Source organism: Piliocolobus tephrosceles, chromosome 2 (genome assembly GCF_002776525.5).
Source record: "Piliocolobus tephrosceles isolate RC106 chromosome 2, ASM277652v3, whole genome shotgun sequence".
Lineage (NCBI taxonomy): Eukaryota > Metazoa > Chordata > Mammalia > Primates > Cercopithecidae > Piliocolobus > Piliocolobus tephrosceles.
In genome coordinates this window covers 28858909-28875030 of record NC_045435.1, presented here as the reverse complement: position 1 = coordinate 28875030, position 16122 = coordinate 28858909, and positions in this window count along the sequence as shown.

Sequence of the window (16122 nt, the reverse complement as noted above, 5' to 3'; positions counted from 1 at the left end):
TTGTGTCTCTCTGTCCCCTTGATTACCAAGTGGCCTCTTAGAGTTGGCAAATAAATAGATGCTCACTTCTGCCTGGGGGAAGAGGTAGAAGTGGCTATAGTTTCCTGAAATCAACTGAAGTCACAAATCTTCCTAGGGAGAAGATGGTTGTCATATTTTAGCCAATTTTCAGCTACTAGTCAATGTCAGCTGCTGAGCCTGAGACCAGACTTAATGAGCTCCTTAGGAATGCAGAGATAGTGCAGGACAAATATTAGAAAGTGGGGGCATTCTCCTTTATTCTCTCCAGGGTCATTGATCCCAAACTGGCTTGGAGAAGAAAAGAAAGAAATATTTATGTGAATTGAATGGTTAGTGTAATACGTTTGAATTTGATTGGATGAGAGTAAGTATCTGAAAGTGACTGGGTTAATTTTTTGCCATCATTACAAATAGAAGATTTATGCTAAGTTATGGAACAGACTGTTTTTGTGCTCCTGAGTTAGGTGGACAGTTGTAATGGGAAAATACCATACTGGTTTTATCAAGATGGAGAAAATAATCCAGGAGATAAGTCAGGAGGAACAATATCCCCAAAGAACAATGGAATTGCAACCACTGTCTAGAAGTTAATGTGTAGAGAAAGTAACTCAGAGGAAGGTGGGATTGAATCTTCTGAAAGTAGCAGCAATTGAATCTCCCCTCAAGCCCACTAACTCCTGGCTGTTTTGCTGATCTCTTTGGGAATTAATAATACAGCAGCCAAAGGAATCTGGAACGTATTGTTGGTGACTTTGAAGTCCAGGCTACAAATCAAAGCAGTTGGAGCATTTGGAAGAGGAAAAGGCATCAGGGAAGTGAACCATTGGCAACAGAAATTATTTTAAAGTGTTGTAGGCCATGATTTTTCATGCTAGAACATCTGAGCTTTGGCAAGGGATGATGTGCACCCCATGAGAATAGGAAAACTGTGTTTGATAGGAGAACTTCTAACCTGTTCAAAAGGGATTTAACCTGAAATATGAAACAGGATGAGGGGAAAAGAAACCATAGATAAAGCTCTAAAATAAGTCCGGTGATTAACTGATACAACATTGGAAGAACCATTGCCAAGAAAGTGCTCAGTTATTCTAACAAGAAAATATCAAGGAAGAGAATCAACAAGTAAATTTATGACCCTGTCTTACTATATATTCCAATGCACAGAGAATGGCTACAAGCTAATAGAACTTGACATTTAACACAGGGGGTCAATGCGACTTCAGGACATCTCTGTGAAGACATAAAGAGATGGGGCTTACAATTGTGACATGCTGTATGAAGGGTGATAATTAAGACTACTGTAGTTGGTGCAGCTACATCAAAGAGCAAAGTGGCAGCTCTTGGTCAGATTTACTGTATGTATGTCAGCAACCCAGCAATTTGGCCTTTGGGCATATCTCTCAGGTTCATAATTATGAACTTAGGCAGGGTCATAATTTACTGCAGCCGTTTTGGTGGTGATAGGGAATTGGAAGCAATCGGGGTGTCGTTCGGGGAAAAGTGGATAACCACATGTGGTAGGTGAATGCCAGAGAGCATCATGCAGCAGTTAGAACCAGCAGACTAGAAGTAGACATAGCCCCATGTATGAAACTAAAAAAGATGGTACTGAGTGAAAAAAGTAAGAAATAGGATGATATATATGAAATAGAATATCAATTATATGTTCTAAAATGCATTCACATAGAAAAATCATGCACATTTTGAAAGTACATTTATTAACACATGAATTCATTAGACATATGAGAATGATTTGGAGAGGTTGGGGTATGGTGATAGAAAGAACTTGGGCAGACTCATATGATAGTATATCATGAACTAAACAGTATGAAGGGAGGAAGAGTGAGAAAGATAGGGGAGGGGTGAGAGAGAGAGAGCAAGTGTGAGCAAGAGAGAGGGAGAGGGAATGTTTTAGTAGAAAGAAAGCAGCAGTAGGATCTCCGTAGAAAAAAAGTACTGAATTACACTTGTAGAGAAACCCATGCGTATGTCTTTGTTCTTGACAAAATCTTGTATGATGTGTTATCAATAACTAGAAGAAAGATGTAAATGTAATACTTAAAAATGTTTGATGTGACATAAACCTGGAATAATTGGTTACTATGTTGGGTGATGAACATCAGAAATAACATCTCAGGAGTAACCAGATAAGTGGTGGCTCCCAAGTTTGGTGCCACTGTCTTTCTCTGATGGTGATGTATAAGATACTTTCGTTGGCAAAGAGGAATCTAGTGATAGGCAACCACACTTCTAGAGAAAACAGAGCTGTAACTCTACATCTATGGGCCATTACTGACTCAGTTTTTTTTACTGCAATGGGAGACACTCAGGAAGAGCCCCCCTACATACACCATGGGACCTGAGCTGCCCTGATACCCATAATTTTTCCTTCTTATGAAAAACATAAGGAATTAATATTATATCATTATTTCCTGTTTTTCTAAAGTAATGTTAATAACCAGCATTTACTAAACTCATATTGTGACTCTAGTACTACTTTAAATTCTTTAAAGAATTTCTTTTAATCACTTTACAATGACTCTATAAAGTACTACTACCATTTACTAAACTCATATTGTGACTCTAGTGCTATTATAAATTTTTTAAATAATTTCTTTTAATGACTCTATAAAGTAATACTACCATTGTCCTACATTTATAGGTTTGGAAGGAAACTGAAGAAGAGTTAAGAAATGTGTCCAAGGTCACACAGCAATAGGTAATAGAACCAAAATTCATACCCGAACTATCTGATTCCAAATCTATTCCTTTAACCATTACACTGCAGCTCTCCAAGAGTTGAGCTGCGTATTGCATCAAGGAAAGAGGACATGTAATATTGCCAAATTCACTAATAAAAGGCCCTTTTAGGTTGGAAGGTGCCTGCTTGCTTTTTAGTTTTTTGGGTTTTGTTTTTTGTTTGCTTGTTTGTTTGTTTTACAATCAGCAAATGATGTCTTCATTTTCTCTGTTATGCACTAGGTTTGCAAGTTTGCACAGTCAGCTTGATTCTTGACTCTCTCATGCCAAGCCTGCAGGGCTTAACAGTAGTAGATGATGATCCTTTTATCAGAAGCCTTTGTACACCTGAGAACAGGCACTTGGCTAAAGCAATCCATTTCTCCAGTTCACTCAGTTTTCTTCAGTGCTTGCTTGCCTTTTGTATCTCTAAAAGAAGAAAGAGAAACCTGCTCATAATATTTCAAATTTGACAGAAGAGTAGCGATAGGATGACACTGCGCTACGCAAGGCACACCCTCCTGCTCTCAGCCTCAGGTCACAGAGGGAGCAATGCCAGACCTGGGGCCCAGAACCTTTGGAGAAATGAAGAATCTCACTTTGAGGCAGAGGCCAGACATCCATGTGAGTAATTGCTGAGGATGGCTTGGCACTACATTTGATGGATAATAAAGGACATGTAAAACCTTATGGTTTCTCTTAGTGCCCTGAAATTTCCATTTCATCATAATCCAAAGAACCAAGTCTAATCTTGCCCAGAAAGGAGAGATATTTTTCATGTTGGCAGCCTCCCTACACTTCTTCAGATCTCTTGTTTTTAAAAGCTATACCACATTTCTTCGTTCAGTCAGGAAATTTCAATCCTTCAGTCTCCTCCTTGCCTCCCCTCCCCTTCTCTTCTCCACTCCATGTCTCTCCCCTCCCCTCTCTGTTTTATTTTTTGTATTTTGTTTACTTGTATCTGACAAGTATTTTGTGTACTTGTTTTTTGTTTACTTATCTGACATCCCTACTACATTTCAAATTTGTTAAGGAAACATATTACATTTTCTCACTGTTTCCATCCCTCACCTGCCAATTTAGGAGAACGTTTTGCATATAGCATTTCTCAGTAACTATTTGGTGAATTAATGTACATATGCATGCATCTATTAGTTGTGGTTACTAATTTGTTTCTTACTAGAAGCATCTAGGGAAAAGTCATTATCTCTAGTTGTCAGTGGATGTCATTTCATGACTCTGACCTTTTCTTCCACTTTCTGGAAAATGTAACTGATGAGGTCTACAGATGCTCTTTTTGATGGGCTTGCATCTCCATACATTTATTGTAAGCTGAAAATATCTTAAGTTGAAATGCATCAGGTTATATCTTGATAAGCCTGTCATAAAGTTGAAAAATGTTAAATCATTTTAAGTTAAGGACCATTTGTATTGTATGAGACTAGAAATAAATTATCTTCCCAAGACTTATCTACAGTTCAGAGTATCCTACTCTTCTCCTTTCTTCTTTTTCTCATCCTTTTTCCCTTTGCTTCATTTAATATTATCTTTTGTAGTTTTTTCAAAAAATAAAATTATGAATTTTAGTGAAACTTAGGCTATCAATAACTTTAATTTATTTTTATATCAATATCTTTAATTGTTTTTTCTTTAATCCAATGGCCTAGGCTGAATTAGATTGATTTTATTGGCATAAAGATGTAGTGTTGTTGTCTTTTACTTAGGGCAGGGATTGGGTGGGATGAAGCTAAGTGTGGTTGGACAAGCCAGCCTTGGCTCCTAGAATTTGATTTGATGCCAGTTGGTAGAAATTTGAAAGTTTCTAGTTCTTTTCAATATGACTACATAGTGAAGAGAAAAAATGTTCAAACTAGGCAGTTGAGAAATAATTTTCCTCAAACCATATAATAAAAAACTCAAGAAGCATTTTGATTTTAATTTGGCTGCTATAAAGCAAGGAAAATCAAGGGATTTTTTTTTTTTTGGACAGAGTCACTTTGATACCCAGGCTGGAGTGCAGTGACTCGATCTCAGCTCGCTGCAACCTCCATCTCCTGGGTTCAAGCGATTCTCCTGCCTCAGCCTCCCTAGTTGGTGGGACTATAGGCACATGCCACCACGCCCAGCTGATTTTTGTGTTTTTATTGAGACGAGGTTTCACCTTGTTGGCCAGGCTGTCCTTGAACTTCTGGCCTCAGGTGATCTGCCCACTTCAGCCTCCCAAAGTGCTAGGAATACAGGCATGAGCCACTGTGCCCAGCCTATTTAAAGGTTTTTAATACATCATCAGGAAGCCAACTGCAATTTAGATGATCCTTACAAAAGACATGTTTTTTCTATACAGAAAAAAATGACCTAACCTGCTTCGAAATACAAAAATGCTAGTGCTTCAAGTGAGATTCTAGAAAATGTCACTTACTAATCAACTTTAAAACATGCCTTTATGGTAGGCCAAAATATTTATTTGAAACTATTGATAGCAAATGAATGACAACTTTACTCTTGCTTCTACCTCTCCCTGTTTTTGACTCTTCATTATTTGTAACATGTATCCAAAGATTCTCCACTTCTTCCTCTCCCAGAAATGCAGTTCTAGCTCTCTTGCACTCCTGGCCATACATATTGTAGATGCTCATCTTTCTGGAATGTGATTGGGTCTGGACAGCCTCATGAAAATATTCCTATCATCCCAGCTTTATTACCAAGTTCAGTTTTCCCACAGATCATTGGGAAATGTTGATTGCTTTTTCGCATTATCTGACAAATATATCTACCCAGGAAACATAGCATCTAGTGCTCTGCTGCATTAACTTTGGTTTCTGGCAAAACTATATGGGGTAATGATATCAGTCATGAAAAAATATTGATAGTCATGTGTTTTTGGCCAGGCGCAGTGGCTCACGCCTGTAATTCCAGCACTTTGGGGAGGCCAAGGCAGGCAGATCACCTGAGGTCAGGAATTAAAGGCCAGCCTGGCCAACATGGTGAAACCCCGTCTCTACTAAAAATATAAAAACGAACAAGTCGTGATGGCAGGTGCCTGTAATCCCAGCTACTCTGGAGGCTGAGACAGGAGAATCACTTGAACCTGGAAGGTGGAGGTTGTAGTGAGCTGAGATTGTGCCACTGCACTCCAGCCTGGGAGACAGAGCGAGACTTCCTCTTTCAAAAAAAAAAAAATTGTGTGGTTTTGTCTCCAATACTGTTCAGAATATCCCACATATCTCTGCTAGTTTCTCTGAAGCTTTTAATACGTTTTTGAAGGTCTATATATCTTAGGTGAATCCAACATTGCTCATCTAATCTTCCCAGACTTCCTCTTCTTCCTGGACACATTGCTGGATTACATTTTCCAACCCTCAAGAAGTTATCTGTGGACATTTGAGTTCTAGGCAATAAAATTTGGGTAAAATAAATATGACCACTTTCTAGCTTAACCTCTAAAACCTTGGAGTGATCCTTTAAGCCATTATTCTCAACTAGGGAGCACACACTCTTGTACACACACATCTATTCTCCCACCGCTCGGCACAACTGGCAGGTGGTCACTGGTGGCCAGGGATACTGCCAAACATCTTATAATGCACAGAACAACAAATGAGAGATGATCCAGTCCAAAATGTCAATAATACAGTATTAAGGTTCTTCAGAGAAACAGAACCGATAGGATATACACACATACATATAACGGGAGACTTATTATGAGAATTGGCTCACACAATGATGGAGTCCTAGAAGTCCTACATTTGCCAGCGGGAGACCCGGAAAAACCAATAATATAATTCAGTCTGGGTCTGAAGCCCTGACACTCAGAGGCAGAAGCCAGAGAACTGAGGGGCAACTGGTGAAAGTCCCAGAGTTGGAAGACCCAAGAACCAGGAGCTCTGATGCCCAATGGCAGGAGAAGATGGATGTTCCAGCTCAAGAAGAGAGAGAATTTGTCCTTTTTCTATTGTATTATTGAGGCCATCAATGAGTTGGATGTTGCCACCCTCATTGCTGAGGTCAGATCTTCCTTACTCAGTCTGTTTATTCAAATTCCAATCTCTTCCAGAAATACTCTCATACACATACCCAGAAATAATATTTTACCAGCTATTTGGGCATCCCTTAACCCAACCAAATTGACACATAAAATCAACCATACAAATACTGAGGTTGAGAAAGATTGCTTTAAGCTCTTCCTTACTCTTTCTCCAGCCTGGATGCAGAGGGTCCACACAAGGATTCTGAGAACCTAAAAGTTGGTAATTACCACCTTTGTTGATTCAGACTGAGACTCTGAATCCCTACATAATGGCCTTCACTGAATGTCTAATTGGCCTGTGACTTGGGCAAGGAAGAAAACTTGTACTTTGTTAAGTCACTGAGATTTCAGAGTCATTTATGAAGCTATAGAATAATAATAATAAAATAACCTTTGACTAATATAAGGACTAATATAAGCCAGAATATTGGGCAAATTAATCTCTTTATCCTAATGTCCCCATCTATTAAATAGAAATAATGATAGCATCTACTTCACAGGTTTTTATGAGGACTGAATGAGCCTGCATTTTTTTTTAAGAGACAGGGCCTTGCTCTGTCACTCAGGCTGGAGTACAGTGGCACAATCATAGCTCACTGCAGCCTCAACCTCCTGGGTTCAAGTGATCCTACTGCCTTGGCCTCCCAAAATGCTGGGATTATAGGCATGAGTCCCTGCACCCAGCCTCTGAGTCTGCATTTGTAAAACACTTAGAACAGTGCCTAGCTAATTGGCTAGTTATTACATTCATGAAAACCTATTTGTCCTGTGACCCATTTCATAATAGACTACTCCATGACAGTTACTTATTTAGTGCCTCTATGTGTTCAGACCCAGGAGTTAGCAACATTATATACTATCATCTCATTTAATTACTATGAATACAATTACTATTGTTGTTTTCATAAAATGATTGACTCCTGGCAGAATTTTCTTAGCTCGCTTAGTGCAAGACAGAGACTTGAATTCCAGCAGCAATGCTTTTTCTACTACTCCATTAAGAACTGATAATGGTTTGTGGCCCTGCCCTTCTCAACAAACCATTTACATAATGGGTGTATTAGTCCATTCTGACATTGCTATAAAGACATACCTGAGACTGGGTAATTTATGAAGAAAAGAGGTTTAATTGATTCACAGTTTCACAGGGTATACAGAGAGCATGGTTGGGAAGGCCTCAGGAAATGTACAATCATGGCAGAAGGGGAAGGAGAAGCAAGGCAGGTTTTCACATCACCAGAGCAAGAGGAAGAGGGAATGAAGGGGAAGTGCCACACACATGTAAACAACCAGATCTCAGGAGAACTCACTCATTACCATGAGAACAGCAAGGGGGAAATCCATCCCCATGATCCAAGCACTTCCTACCAGGTCCCTTCCCCAACACTAGGGATTACAATTCAACATGAAATTTGTTAGGGGCAGGGGACAAAGAACCAAATCATATCAATGGGATCATTCAGAATTGTAACCAAAGTGGGAGCCTAAAGTTGGATACTTCTCTAGGTTGGAAGCTTTGTTACTCTAGTCTCATATTGCTATAAAGAAATACCCAAGACTGGGTAATTTATAAAGAAAAGAGTTTTAATTGGCTTACAGTGCTACAGACTTTACAGGAAGCATAGTGACTTCTGCTCAACTTCTGAGGCAGCCTCAGGAAACTTTTACTCATGGCAGAAGGCAAAGCGGGAAGAGGCACATCACATGGCCAGAGCAGGAGGAAGAGAGTGAAAGGAGAGGTGCCACACACTTTTAAACAACCAGATCTCACGAGAACTCTACCATGAGAACAGCATTAGGGGAATGGTGTTAAACCATGAGAAATCACTCCCGTGATCCAATCACCTCCACCTCCAGCTTTGGGGATTATAATTTGACGTGAAATGTGGTTGGGGACACAGATCCGTACTGTTTCAGAAGCCATCTCTTAACAGTGCTGTTCAGTATTACTTTCTGCACTGAAGGAAATTTACATGTGTGCTGGCCAGTACAGTAACAAGTAGCCACATATTGAGGACTTTTGAGGACTTAAAATATGGCTAGTGCAATCAAGGAACTGAAGTTTAGATTTGTTTGTTTTTGGTTTTGTTTTTGTTTTTTGTTTTTTATTTTGTTGTTGTTTTTGAGACAGAGTCTCATTCTGTAGCCCAGGTTGGAGTGCAGGGGCACGATCTCGGCTCACTGCAACTTCTGCTTCCCAGGTTCAAGCAATTCTCCTCCTTCAGCCTCCCGAGTAACTGGGATTACAGGCACTTGCCACCATGCCCAGCTAATTTTTGTATGTTTAGTAGACACGGAGTTTCACCATGTTGGCCAGGCTAATCTTGAACTCTTGGCCTCAAGTGATACACCCACCTTGGCCTCCCAAAGTGCTGGGATTACAGGCATGAACCACTGCGCCCAGCCTTGTTTGATTTTAATTAATTTAAATTTAAATAGCTACATGCTCATCGATGCGACTGTATTGGACAGTGAGGCTCTATAATACAGGGAAATGTTCTGATTTGTTCATTGTTGCATCCTCAGTGCTCAGAATTCTTCCTAGCTACTCAATTAATATAAGGTGAATGAATTTCAGCCCATGGGGAAGATTGTTTTGGGGGGAGGACCTATGTCTCTATATAATGTAATAAAAGCAAAATTAGTATGTATGTTCTGGGCTAAACTGTAATCTGTTACCCTTCATCCTCATTGAAAAGCTCCTTATTTCAGATGTGTGTTAGTTCATTGTGATTCTGAGTTCCTAGAATCTCTCACCCAAGAGTCTGTATAGCTAAGTAAGACTGTATTCTCCCTGACTTTGTGATTGCCTCATGCATGAGCCCTTTTTTCCACACTGACCAATCCTAAGGAGGGAACACTGATCTATTTCTTTCCCCTTATGCACCTTGACTTTGCTGAGAGACTGGAGGAGGCCTTTCTTAACACGAACACAAAAGAAACACACCACAAACGTGGTGATCACACCCCAGCTATACGCCTTCTTAATACTGTCTGAGCAGGGTCTCTGAAGTTAGCTGGTCTCATACAACACCAATAGAAGTCAGGACTGTGGTTACTTGTCTGCATTTACCTGTAGGAGGACAGGGATGAAGCAGAGGATGGAGGAGTTTTGCAACCTAGAGGTGCTGTGTGGCTATGTAGAAACCTCAGAGACTTAAGTTAATGTGAAAAAGTAATGGAGACCTTGGAGGACTTTGACATAACCAATTCACATTGTAGGTCACCTTGTCAGTTCTGTAGGATAGGACACCTACATTTCCTTTTCCATGTTTGTGACTTTACTGGCTTTCAGTTTTTTGTTGAATATGCTGTGTAAAATAGTGGCTATGTGCCTTAAAAATGACTGGCACTGTACATTGATTCCCAAAGATAGATAGAGACTATAAATTGACATTTTTTTAGGGAGAAACTCAATACTTCCCACCCACCAAAGGAAATACAGAGCTAAGTTGGCAGGGTTCAGCAACTTGGTTCTATAGAAAGCAGGTGCAGAAGGTAGTGGCCCTTGAGCAGAGGAAATGGACTGATAAAGCTGGATCTGTTCTATATCTGGCTCTTTGTCCAGTATTTCTATTATTCTTATGCCTCTCCCTACCATCCTGAGGCTTAGCACCCATCCCATGAGCCTGTGGGTCTTTCTGGTGCACCCACTCAGGGCATCAACAGTTTCTTTAATTTTTGAAGACTAAGTTCTTCATGGCAGCAGCTTTTATCCCAATCCCATCCTTTTCTTCCAATGCAACTCTTCTCAAGGGTTCCAAAATCAAAATCTGTGTTCGCCTAAGGAAGTGTGGTGAGGCAGAGAGCTTCATTTGTACCAAAGAAAACCATTTAAGCTTCTGATACTTGTCCATGTAGACACTAGCTGTGTCTCCAAATCACCTGCGAACTTTAGAAAACTACAGATGCTTAGGCCTTACTCCCAGAGCTTGGGATTCACTGGTCTAATGTGCAGTCAGGGTTGAGGTCACTATGTAGATCCTCATGTATAAACATAAACAGACAAATGAGAATGCCCTGAGGAAACAAATAATTTTAGGAACAGAAACGTGTGTGTGTGTGTGTGTATATATATAGAATCAAACAAAAGTATATGACAATAATATAACATACAATGATAATATATTTGTTACCTTATTTGTTACAAATAAGTATTTGTTACCAAAATTATTTTATAATATATACATAGTATAAAATAATTATGTATATATACATACATGTATGTGCCTTTTCATTGGAAGCAATTAGCCCATTTACATTTATGATTAGTATTGATATGTGTAGATTTGATCCTGTCACCACATTGTTAGTTGTTTTTATGCTAACTTGTTTGTGTGGTTGCTTTATAGTGTCACTGTCCTATGTATTAGGTATGTGTTTTGCAGTGGCTAGTAATGGTCTTTTCTTTCTATTTTAAAATTTAATATATATATTAAAATATATATATATACACACACACACTATTATTTGAGAATTTTGAGAGGCCATCACATCTGTGAAATAAGCAAAAATGCTATAAAGAGAACATTTGCATATAGAATTTAGGACCCTTTTGAACTTTTTTTTTCCTTGCTTAAACACCCCCATTTCTTTGACCCCAGGCTTTTCAGCCTTAGCACTGACATTTTGGGTCAGATAATAGAAGTATTTCTGGCCTCTACCCACTAGATGCCAGTAGCATAGCCCCTCTCCCACCTGTGACTGCACTAGCTCTCCAGCAAGGGTTCTTAACTGGGCTGAAATGACTGAAATGACAGAAATAAAATTCAGAATGTGGATAGTAATGAAGATCATTGAGATTCAAGAGAATCTCTGAAAGGCATCTCTGAAAGGGATGGGGATAATGGAAGCAACTTGGAAAGCATATTTAAGGATATCACTCATGACAACTTCCCCAACCCAACTAGAGAGGCAATCATTCAAATTCCAGAAATATGGAGAACCCCCACAAAATACTTGACAAGACAATGATGCCCAAGGCATGTAACCATCAGATTTTCAAGGTCAAAATGAAAGAAAAAATATTAAAGGCAGCTGGAGAGAAAGGACAGGTCACCTACAAAGGGAAGTCCGTTGGACTAACAGTGGACCTCTCAGCAGAAACACTACAAGCCAGAATATATAGGGGCCTATATTCAACATTCTTAAAGAAAAGAAATTCCCACCAAGAATGTCATATCCAGCCAAACTAAGCTTCCTAAATGAAGGACAAGCAAATGCTGAGAGAATTTATTACCACCAGATCTGCCTTACAGAGCTCCCGAAAGAAGCACTAAATATAGAAAGAAAAGACCATTACTAGCCACTACAAAACACACACCTTATACATAGGACAGTGACACTATAAAGCAACACACAAACAAGTTGGCATAAAAACAACTAACAACGTGGTGACAGGATCAAATCTACACATATCAATACTAACCATAAATGTAAACAGGCTAAATTCTTCCAATGAAAAGGCACAACTTGCAAACTGGATAAAGGAGCAAGACTCTATGGTATGCTGTCTTCAGAGACTCATTTCACATGCAGTGACACCCACAGGCTCCAAATAAAGGGATGGAGAAAAATCTACCAGGCAAATAGAAAACAGAAAAAAAGAAGGGGTTGTAATCCTACTTTCAGACAAAACAGACTTTAAACCAACAAAGATCAAAAAAGACAAAGAAGGGCATTGCATAATGGTAAAGGGTTCATTTCAACAAGAAGACTTAACCATCTTAAATATATATGCACCCAACACAGGAGCACTCAGATTCATAAAACAAGTTCTTAGAGACCTACAAAGAGACTTAAACTTTCAAATGAGAGTACCCAGAGACTTTACAACCCCACTGATGGTATTAGATCATTGAGGCAGAAAATTAGCAAAGATATTTAGGACCTGAACTCAACACTGGACCAAATGGATCTGATATATCTCTGCAGAAGACTCCACCCCAGAATAACAGATTATATATTCTTCTCATCTGCACCTGGTACATACTCAAAAATTGGCCACACAATTGGACATAAAACAATCCTCAGAAAATGCAAAGGAACTAAAAATCATACTAACCACTCTTTCAGACCACAGTGCAAAAAAATAGAATTCAAGGCTTAAAAAATTGCTGAAAACCATATGATTACATGGAAATTAAACAACCTGCTCCAGAATGACTTTTGGGTAAATACTAAAATTAAGACAGAAATAAATAAGTTATTTAAAACTAATGAAAACAAAGCTACAATGTACTCAGAATCTCTGGGCCACAGCTAAGACAGTGTTAAGAGGGAAATTTATAGTGCTAAATACCCACATCATAAAGTTAGAAAGATCTCAAATTAACAACCTAACATCACAACAAAAAGAACTAGAGAAGCAAGAGCAAACCAACCACAAAGCTAACAGAAGCCAAGAAATAACCAAAATCAGAACTGAACTGAAGACAGCTTTTGCAAGGCAAAAAACCATCTAAAAGATCAATGAAGCCAGGAGTGGGGTTTTGAAAAAAATAGTAAGATAGATAAACTGCTAGCTAGACTAATAAAGAAGAAAAGAGAGAAGATTCAAGTAAACATAGTCAGAAACAACAGAAGGATATTACCACTGACCCCACAGAAATACAAATTGCCATTAGAGACTACTATGAACAACTCTATGCACACAAAGTAGAGAATATAGAAGAAATGGATAAATTCTTAAACACACAACACCTCTCAGGACTGAACTAAAAAGAAATTGAATCCCTGAACCGACCAATAATGAGCTCTGAAATTGAATCAGTAATAAATAGCCTACCAGCCAAAAAAACCCTGGACCAGACAGATTCACAGCTGAATTCCATCAGTTGTACAAAGAAGCACTGGTACCATTCCTCTCAAAACTATTTCAGAAAGTTGAGGAGGAGGGACTCCTCTCCAGCTGATTCTATGAGATCAGCATTATCCTGATACCAAACATGGCAGAAACACAACAAAAAAGAAAACTTCAGGCCAATATCCTTGATTAACACAGATGCAAAAGTCTATGTTAAGTCAACAAAATACTGGCAAACTGAATCCAGCAGTACATCAAAAAGTTAATCCACCATGAAAGTAGGCTTTATCACTGGGATGCAAAGTTGGTTCAACATATGCAAATCAATAAACATGATTCATCAGATAAGCAAAACTAAAGACAAAAACCATATGATTATCTCAATAGATGTGGGAAAAGACTTTCATTAAATTCAACATCGCTTTATGCTAAAAACTCTTAACAAACAGAGAATTGAAGGAAGATACCTCAAAATAATAAGAGCCATCTATGACAAACCCACAGCCAACGTCATACTAAATAGGCAAAAGCTAGAAGCATTTCTCTTGAAAACCAGCATAAGACAAGGGTGCCCTATCTCACCACTCTTATTCAACATAGTATTGGAAGTCCTGGCCAGAGCAATCAGGCAAGAGATAAAAAGCATCCAAATAGGAGAAGAGGAAGTCAAAAAATTCCTGTTTGCACATGACATGATTCTATATCTAGAAGATCCCATAGTCTCAGCCCAAAATCTCCTTAAGCTGATAAACAACTTTAGCAATATTTCAGGATTCAAAATCAATGAACAGAAATTGCCAGCATTCCTACATATTGACAACATCCAAGGAAGACTGTTGTCGGTGTATAGGAATGCTGGCAATGTTTGTACATTTTATACATTGCTTCCAACACCAACATAGGAAACATCACAGTACCCAACTTAAAACTATACTACAGAACTACAGTAACCAAAATAGCATGGTAGTGGTACAAAAACAGAAACATAGGTCAACAGAACAAAATAAAGACCCCCGAAACAATGTTGCACATCTACAACCATCTGATCTTTTAAAAAGCTCACAAAAACAAGCAATAGGGAAAGGATTCCATATTTAGTAAATGGTACTGAGATAACTGACTAGTCACGTGGAAGTTTGAAAGTGGACCCCTTCTTTATTTATTTATTTATTTTTTTATTTTATTATTATACTTTAAGTTCTAGGGTACATGTGCATAACGTGCAGGTTTGTTACATATGTATACTTGTGCCATGTTGGTGTGCTGCACCCATCAACTTGTCAGCACCCATCAATTCGTCATTTATATCAGGTATAACTCCCAATGCAATCCCTCCCCCCTCCCCCCCATGATAGGCCCCGATGTGTGATGTTCCCCTTCCCGAGTACAAGTGATGTCATTGTTCAGTTCCCACCTATGAGTGAGAACATGTGGTGTTTGGTTTTCTGTTCTTGTGATAGTTTGCTAAGAATGATGGTTTCCAGCTGCATCCATGTCCCTACAAAGGACGCAAACTCATCCTTTTTTATGGCTGCATAGTATTCCATGGTGTATATGTGCCACATTTTCTTAATCCAGTCTGTCACAAATGGACATTTGGGTTGATTCCAAGTCTTTGCTATTGTGACTAGTGCCGCAATAAACATACGTGTGCATGTGTCTTTATAGTAGCATGATTTATAATCCTTTGGGTATATACCCAGTAGTGGGATGGCTGGGTCATATGGTACATGTAGATCTAGATCCTTGAGGAATCGCCATACTGTTTTCCATAATGGTTGAACTAGTTTACAATCCCACCAACAGTGTAAAAGTGTTCCTATTTCTCCATATCCTCTCCAGCACCTGTTGTTTCCTGACTTTTGAATGATTGCCATTCTAACTGGTGTGAGATGGTATCTCATTGTGGTTTTGATTTGCATTTCTCTGATGGCCAGTGATGATGAGCATTTTTTCCTGTGTCTGTTTCCTGTGTCTGTTGGCTGTATGAATGTCTTCTTTTGAGAAATGTCTGTTCATATCCTTTGCGAAAGTGGACCCCTTCTTTATACCGTACACAAAAATCAACTCAAGATAGACTAAAGACTTAAATGTAAAACCCAAAACTATAAAAAAAAAATTGAAGACAACCTAGGCAATACCATTAGAGACATAGGAACTAGCAAAGATTTCATGACAAAGATGCCCAAAGCAATCGCAACAAAAGCAAAAATCGATAAATGGGATCTAATTAAAGAGCTCCTGCAGAACAAACAAAACTATCAAGAGAATAAATAGACAACTTACAAAATAAAAGAAAACATTTGCAAACCATGCATCTGACAAAGGTCTAATATCTGGCATCTATAAGGAACTTAAACAAATTTACAAGTAAAACAAATGACCCCATTAAAAAGTGGACAAAGGACAGGCACTTTTCAAAAGAAAAAAGCTCAATAATACTGATTTTTAGAAAAATGCAAATCAAAAACAAAATGGGATACCATCTCATACCAGTCAGAATGGCTATTACTAAAAAGTCAAAAATAAC